The sequence below is a fragment of the Xiphias gladius genome, chromosome 17 (genome assembly GCF_016859285.1).
Source record: "Xiphias gladius isolate SHS-SW01 ecotype Sanya breed wild chromosome 17, ASM1685928v1, whole genome shotgun sequence".
Classification (NCBI taxonomy): Eukaryota; Metazoa; Chordata; class Actinopteri; order Istiophoriformes; family Xiphiidae; genus Xiphias; species Xiphias gladius.
The window spans coordinates 12,236,319-12,244,005 of record NC_053416.1 but is presented as its reverse complement, the minus strand read 5'-3'; the positions used below and the strand labels follow the sequence as shown (position 1 = coordinate 12,244,005).

At 40.9% G+C, this 7,687-nt stretch overlaps 1 protein-coding gene across 2 annotated transcripts in view; it reads left to right on the top strand.

Moving 5' to 3' along the window:
• Positions 1–371: 371 nt before the first annotated feature.
• p4ha2 (procollagen-proline, 2-oxoglutarate 4-dioxygenase (proline 4-hydroxylase), alpha polypeptide 2) overlaps positions 372–7,687 on the top strand; it is a 33,193-nt gene continuing 25,877 nt past the window's right edge. For both annotated transcript variants that reach the window (XM_040149844.1, XM_040149845.1), the window contains exon 1: positions 372–491. The gene's annotated coding sequence lies outside the window, so the exon portion shown is untranslated. The remainder of the gene's footprint in view (positions 492–7,687) is intronic.

Sequence of the window (7,687 nt, the reverse complement as noted above, 5' to 3'; positions counted from 1 at the left end):
ACTGAGGTCACTTGGCTCCAAACCAGATTCTCTCCCTGTGTACAATAAAGACTGAGCGACTGATTGAAGTACCTCAAAATTGTAAACTGTAAATTGTAGGCTAAGTGATTATACTGAGTTACATTGCACCACTGGTTGGATTACAAGTAAAACTGTGGCCTGAGAATATATAGATATATTAAAAAAAACAACCCAATTTAGTCCAAAATTTTAGCTTTGACATTTTCTTTTGAGCACGAAAAGTCGAACGTACAAGCTGAAAGCTCAGGAGTCGGGGTTGCACCTGAAGGCAACACTATAAAACCCGGCGAGGAATGTCTGTGCGCGTCTACTCCAAGTATTAAGACCAGTCCTCCGGGAGGTTCTGTACGTGGCAGCGGCTGGACCCCCCCCCCCCCCAGTCTGTCCGGTTCATAAACCCGGGGTGCTAACAGAAATTGCGTCCACAGACCAAACTGTGACGTGAATCTGTAAGAGCCAAGATAATAAAGGTAAGAAGACGTTAAGTGTTGTGTGTATTTAGCTGGAAAAGCCCTTATTTACATCACTCGAAGGTGACGGGGGCTGAAACGCGGAGCTCGCGTGCCTGTCGAACATTCTGGGACTGGTTGTCAGTAACTTGGTCCAACTGGGGTTTTTTTTTTTTTTTTTTTTATTCATTTCTTTGGAAGGGGAAGGCTGACACTAGACATGTGTGCCGCCGACAAGGTAAAGTAACAACGACCGCTACTTATTTCGTGAGGTCTGACATGTTAACGTTGTACGACGAGACTCGGCGAGGCAGTGATTTTTACGGTGTTTCACCGCGAAAGGGGAGAGAAAAAGTTTTGAAACTTACGCCGAGAATCTCGGACGGTGTCGCTCACATGGCATTGTTGTCTACGCTCACTCTTTTAAACCGGGCGGCTACACGATTCCCCCCCCCCTTTTCTTTTCCTTTCTTTTCTAATTTTGGCGCATGTAAATATAAACGAGTGCACACGTAGCCCGCAGCACACAGTGCGGGGCGGTCGGGGATCCAGAAGGATCTGGCGTTGGGAACTTCTAGAAACAACCGCCTGGGGCTGACGTCACCGGCAGGGCTCCTGCCCAGCTGGGGCTGACGAGCGGCCCACGCGGGGTCACGCGGGGTCACGCGGGACCAGGCTCGGAGCGCAAGCCGCCGCCGCTCGTACCCAGCGTCAACCCCCGAGTCCAACTGGCAAACGGTTTGGGGTTTAGGCTGTTTTCTGTGGCCCGAAGGAGTCGGTTCACCACATAACACCAGAAGAAACAAGACCTCATTATTTACCTATTAAATAATCTCACTGACAAGGGAAGGTCTGTGGATTTTAGCCTAATGAGGACACGGGCTCTGGAAGATTTTGATTTATTTATTCTTTTAACAGTATAATTTTCATTGCAGTGAGCATTGTAAAGAAAATGAGAAATCTCAGTGATTTGATATCTCTAGTGCTGCAATTTACGATTGTGTCATTTATCGATCAGTCTGCCGATTAGTTTCTCGATTTAATCCCTTGATCTATAAAACATCAGAAAACAATGGGAAATGTACATCACGAAATCGTGCAGCACAAGCCTACGTCGTGAAATGTTGAACTGAATGTTTCAGTTTACAAATAATGTAAGACCAATATTAAAAACAGAAAATTCTCATATTTGAGAACCTGGAACCAGCACACGTTTTCACATTTTTTTGCTTGAAAAAGACGCAAAAGATGAATTGATTACCCAAATAATTGCCAATCATTTTTTCCCCCCTCAACCAACTGATTAATCCACTAATCGCTGCAGCTCCGGATATCTCACGCAACATGAACTGAACCCGTTTTCATGGCTAGATACCACTAGGTTTGATACTACTAGATCTGGTATCTAGCCACAGGCATATGCCAGGGCTGCAACAAATGGTTATTTTCGTTATCAGTCTATCTAGTCAGCTGAAAAAGCCCACCCTGACCTGTTCAAATGTCCCGTTTTGTCTGACCAACTGTCTGACGTTGGAGCCAGAGGATGTTTGGCCTCTTTGCATGAGAATTGACTAAAACAAACAATCGTCAAAACAGTTGTCACTTAATTTTCTGTCAATCCACTAATTGAAAAATTGACCGACTTGTTTCTGCTCTAGAACTGACCCGTTCATTTGAGTGGATTTTCAGTGGCTGATCAGCAACCAATTTTAGTTTGTAGGTTAAAAAACTCCAAAAGAAAAGACATTGGCTTTGTCCATCCTTGGCAAATACTACAAAATGCCATTACGAAACACACAGTGCCAGTATAAGGTGCTGTTTGCACGCCAGGTGAGTGATGCCCTTCAGGGCTTTACATGTAGCCCAATGACAGTAACTTTATGTTGGAGCCACTTAATTGTGTTTTTAGATGTAAGGTGACAAATGGAGAGATGCCATAAATCTGAGTCCGCAGTGGTTGGGCTTTGACAGGTGGCATGCTCACTCAGAGGATGATGATGCACAGGACACAAGCGGAACATACTACGGCTTTATTAGGTTATGTGAAAATCCCATAACAAAATCTCTCCCTGTCTCTGTCTGACGATTTCCCCCTGTCATTGTCGACCTTCTTTACCTTGTAAAAGTTGCAGCCAGTATCCAGTCGGTTGTGTCTTTTTATCATAAATATTGAAGCAGTACTTATCTAAAAACCTGGGAGATTTTTTTTTATATATATATATATATAATTTTGTATATTGTTTCCTTTTTAATTAAACATTATTTGTATTAGCCCTGGATGTTTACATACCAGAGAGGCTTTTGAAAGGCGATGGTGTGTTTGTGTGCTCTGCCACATAGAAAAAAAACCTGTGCGTTTGTATGTTTGTGCTCACGTATGTACTCTTGTCTATGTTAAACTAACACATGCATCTTTGAGCCTGTCTATCTCTTTATGTTAATTCTTAGTCTGAAACGAGTTACACTCTGTAAACAAGGACACATAGCGCTGACCCCGTTTGTAACAGCCGTTTGGTTACCTATTACTGGTGTTACCACAGTTTGGCTGTTGATGGTTTGCCCTTACAGCAATATGGATAATAAAACCAATTCATAGTGGCAACATGACTTCAGATGTTTTTCAGCTTTCATTGCATCTGAGACAGATCTGCTTTTGTGTTAACCACATATGGTCGGCAGAAATCTTGGAAAGATCTCTTATAACATTTTGCCACACTCAGAGATTTACCACACCGTCCTTCCTTCCTGATATTGTCTAGTGTACAGGGTCGGCCAAAGTATTTTGGAAATTCTCACTTCTGTGGTCTCGCAACAGGGAACGGCTAAACTGCCACAAGCAGTATTTCTGCTGATTGGCTAGCTGTATAAAGTTGTCAAATTTCTAGAAACTATGTTCTTTATTCACCCCTCATGTGACGTTTAGTGGAAGTGAAAGTCAAAACAAATTTTTCTTCACTTAATTTGACATTGCCTAATCGGTAAGTGGACTCCAGGACATCTCCTGTCATATTAAGTAATTGATCAAATTTTCATTACACTGTCAGCGAAGCCTAAGATCCTCAACATCACATTGACTGTAACAGATTTGTTTTCATCTAATTATTGTCTAATTGTGAAGGAATTTTTGTTGTTCCACCCACAGTGTAAACTGCAGTGCTCGGAGCAACAGTAATGACAAGTTTCAAGTTTGAGTTGGAAATAGTTTTCTTCACCAGAGGAGAGTTAAAGCTTTGAGCCTGACAGGCTGTGATTGTCTGAGCATGTTCACAGCCTGTGGATACTGTACATGCACGTGCTGTATTTGGCATATTATGTAACATGCATGTATCACTCTGCGCACGTGTTAGCATGACTACATGTGTCGGTTCTTTGCCTGTGGCTTTGTGTGAGAAGTACATGTCCTGTACTGTTTACAGGACATGTCCTGTACTGTTTACAGGACATGTAACATCGGTCAGAAAAATACCTGTTTAGCATCAACCATTCTCAGTGCAGCATTGACACACTTCAGTGTGCAAGGAGTTGGCAAACATCTTGTCTATCTCATAAGTCTGAGGATTTCTGACATGCGGATCCCATTCTTAATTAACGTGCTGTAGATAGCTGCTTCTTACTCGCCATTAGTTCTACCAAAATTTTGAAATTTGGTCTTTGCTGCCAAAATGTAATGCAGAAACACGGTGAGCCGCCTCGAAACGTCTGCCAGCAAGAAAAGCCATCAAGCAGCACTTTGTAAAAGCTCTTGGGAAGAGTCATACGCGCAAGTTTGAAAGTCTGGCTTCGTCAGCTGTGTGAATCAAATAGTTTCACATTTTGTTCTAGGAACCACTTTTGGGCATACAGGGAAATCATTTCTTGTTAACATGTGATCTTTTGGAATTGGTTGAATTTTCCAGGGAAGTTTTGTAACCCCAGAGGAACGAGGTTGAAGTTCAACATTTCCTTTTTCATAAGCGTCATCCTCCTCTTTATCCTCACTTTCTTTATCGTAATCTTTTTCCTTAAACTATCCCACTTCCTACACATTAAATATATTTTGTAGATTCGATTCTCAATGGCAAATTTCGTTTGTTAAACACATTTCCTATAATTCTTGAAGGCTTTAAAAAAAACTTTGAAATAGGTTTTATGCATCAATGTTATTGCTTAATAATTGCTAAACTATTGCTTCAGTTGTCTTGATGAAGCCCACCCACTTACATCAGTGTCAGTACATTTTGCTTTTTGGCATTGCTCTTGTTTGCATTTCTTAGGAAATTTTATTTCTCAAACTGTCTGGGGGGAAAAAATGAGATGAGAAATAAGTTTTATTGATAATCTGTTTTCCGCAATAGACTTCATCATCATTCATCATTTTATCTTGACATATGTTTTAATCTGTTGTCCCACGAAACTACAACAAAAAAGGTTTATTTGAATAACTCCCTCAGTTGGCACTTGTGTTACCCAAGACAGCTGCTGCTCGGACCAGGTTTTTATCTGTGGATTTTTTTGTCAAGTGCGGTCCAGCAGAACAGAAGAACAAGACATCCACAGATGTTGCAGGAGACTTTACTCCATGAGTAAACCCCTGCTCCTAAGAAACCCCTGCCCCATTACAGACCTTGGATCCTGACTGATTTGCCAGGGAGTGTGTTTCTCTGGTTTCTTATCTTTCTCATGGAACCACACCTCCATGTAAAAAAAACAAAAAAAACCCAAAAAAACAATCGTTTGGAAAAATCTGATAGTTGGTTAGAAAAGAGCAGAGGTCCTGTGGGTTGTCGTCGTCGTCGTCATTCAATTCAGGCAGATTTTGCTACAGCAGAGCATGATATTGTAATCACTTGTAAAGCAATGAAGAAACAACAACAAACAATGTTGTTACAGCCACTTAAAAAATATGAAACACAAAAAATGATGCACTTTGATGTTGAAGAAAGTATTGGATGCATATAAAAAAGCAGAAAGCTGATTGGCTGGAAAAGCATCAGCAGGTGCATGAGTATATTTCTGCTAGTACAGAGTACAACCACCATTTTTTTTTTTTTTTTCAATTTGAGGAGAGTGTTGATGAAAAATATACCTGTCCTTTGATGTTCTCTCATCACCTGTCATATTATTTCCTGTCCTGTCCTCTCCTCAGTGCTATTCCCCACATTTGCCAGAAATGCCATGGAAGGGCCAAGACTGGGGAACGTTGGGTAGTAAATGTAACAGGCCCCTCTCCAGGAATGTGAAATGGGGGTTACAGCCTGCAATAACAAGCAAGACTGTGTTTGGGCTGGGCAATCATACTGGTTGTAAATTACAAGGAGAGAGATTTGGTCCTTTTCATTTGAAGTTTAGGACTGAGTTAATATTTATCTGGGCTGGTACTCACTGAGTACACCAAAATCACTAACGCACTGGAAGCTGAATTAGTACTAGTAGGAATACGATTCCCTGGGAGAGGAATGGGGGGGGTTATTATTTATGAAGCTTTTGTCAGCAAGGAATAGAACTTCTCATTTGAGAGTGAAGGGCTATTTATTTCGCCTACTTATTGAGTTCAGTCTAGCACTGCATCAGCCAGTATGCGTATTTTTCTTCATTGTGTAGGAAGTTCAATGTGCGATAATGTTTTGACCAACTGATCACATACTCATGCATGCAACCGATATGCGTTTAGTTGTTTCAATAACCATGTTACATAGTGGAAAACTAAAAAGTGTGAATGTAATAGGAGCTTGTTCCGTATTGTAGTTCTCTTGTCTTGTGTTAAATTCATTGTAATTTATAAGAATTTTGCCAAGCAGGCACATTTTTGTGTATAAAATGAGTGTCCCCACCTAATCAGTCAAAAGAAGCTTTAAATAAACTCAATATCTTCGAGGACACTAGAGTTATTTCTTAAATGTAACGTTCTTAATTTCCATTACTGTGGAGTTTATGAGTACGTTTGTCTCGTCATGCCTGCTGCAACTCCTGACAAGTTACGACAGCTCTGCAGCTCTTCTACTCCGTGGAGGAGACAGGATGACTTTTCTGTGTTCGGAAAATTGATGAAGTGCTTTAACTCCTAAGACGAAAAGTAACACCAAATATGTGTTGGTAATTTTGGTCCACTCATATTGCAAATGTTTGATATGTGGGCACTGACCTATATTCTCAGACCCAATGTGCTGTAGTCCAGCAAAATAACTATATTTGTAAATGCTTAGACTGACTATTTTTGCGTCGTTCTATTTCTTCTTAAGATTTACCAGGCAGTTATTTAAAAAAACAAACAAACAGGTTTTCGTACATGACTCGCAATACTGAAAAATACTGGAAAGTGGAGTTAGAATTCACAGTGACCTGCTATTTTAAAGCCATTTCACAGCCTTTTCCCAGTAACACCTTCTGTTGGTTAGCACCATATGCCGTGGTTGTCTTGGATGTTTGCCTCGTTAAAAGTATCCATTTGTCTCAAATAAATGGAATTCCACCTCCCACCATGTTTGTTTTAAGAAGGGCTTTACAAAGGATCCACTGAACACTAATAATGGCCATGGCAGACAGATGTGGTGGTGTTAATCTTTTTTTCCCTGAAGCATGTAAACTGACATTTTGTCCTGGAAATGTGTTATGCATGTTGATGGCTTATTTCCTCTTTGACATTATGTTGGTGTCTCAGTGTCTTAAGGCTCAAACTAAGTGTTTCTGCTTAATGCACTTTGTCATAACTTTATTTTGGCAACAACAGAAAGTTGACTTGACTTGTATTTTGTCAGTCATACAAGTGAAATGATTTCTTTTTCACCTGGAGCAGATTCCTTACCCAGTTATTACTACACTAACAATTAAGGTGCCACAATTCTCCTTCAGATCCTTTGTCTCATTAAGCCTTTGATTAGGTACCGATGCAAACAGAAGTATGCGTGCGCGTGCATGTGCGAGTGCTTGCATTTGGAAGAATGGATGTGTATGAGCTGGATGTGAACACAGTCAAGAGTAAGCAGTCATTTCTGGGAAGTGATGTGGTAAAGCAGAATTAGATAAGATCCAAGAGGAGAAAGTGGAGCAGTGTGACGTTTCATGTAAAAGCACAAATAAAGCTAGTCTCAATGCTTGACTTTGAACAGGGAGTTTCCGCCAGGTGATCATTGTGTATCTTGCTTTTTCAGCTTCAGCCCTGTTGTTGGGTCTGCAGTAACTGAAAGTCCAAACACCTCATGTTCCCGTCGCCCTAGATAACACTAGTACTCGTGAAAGGA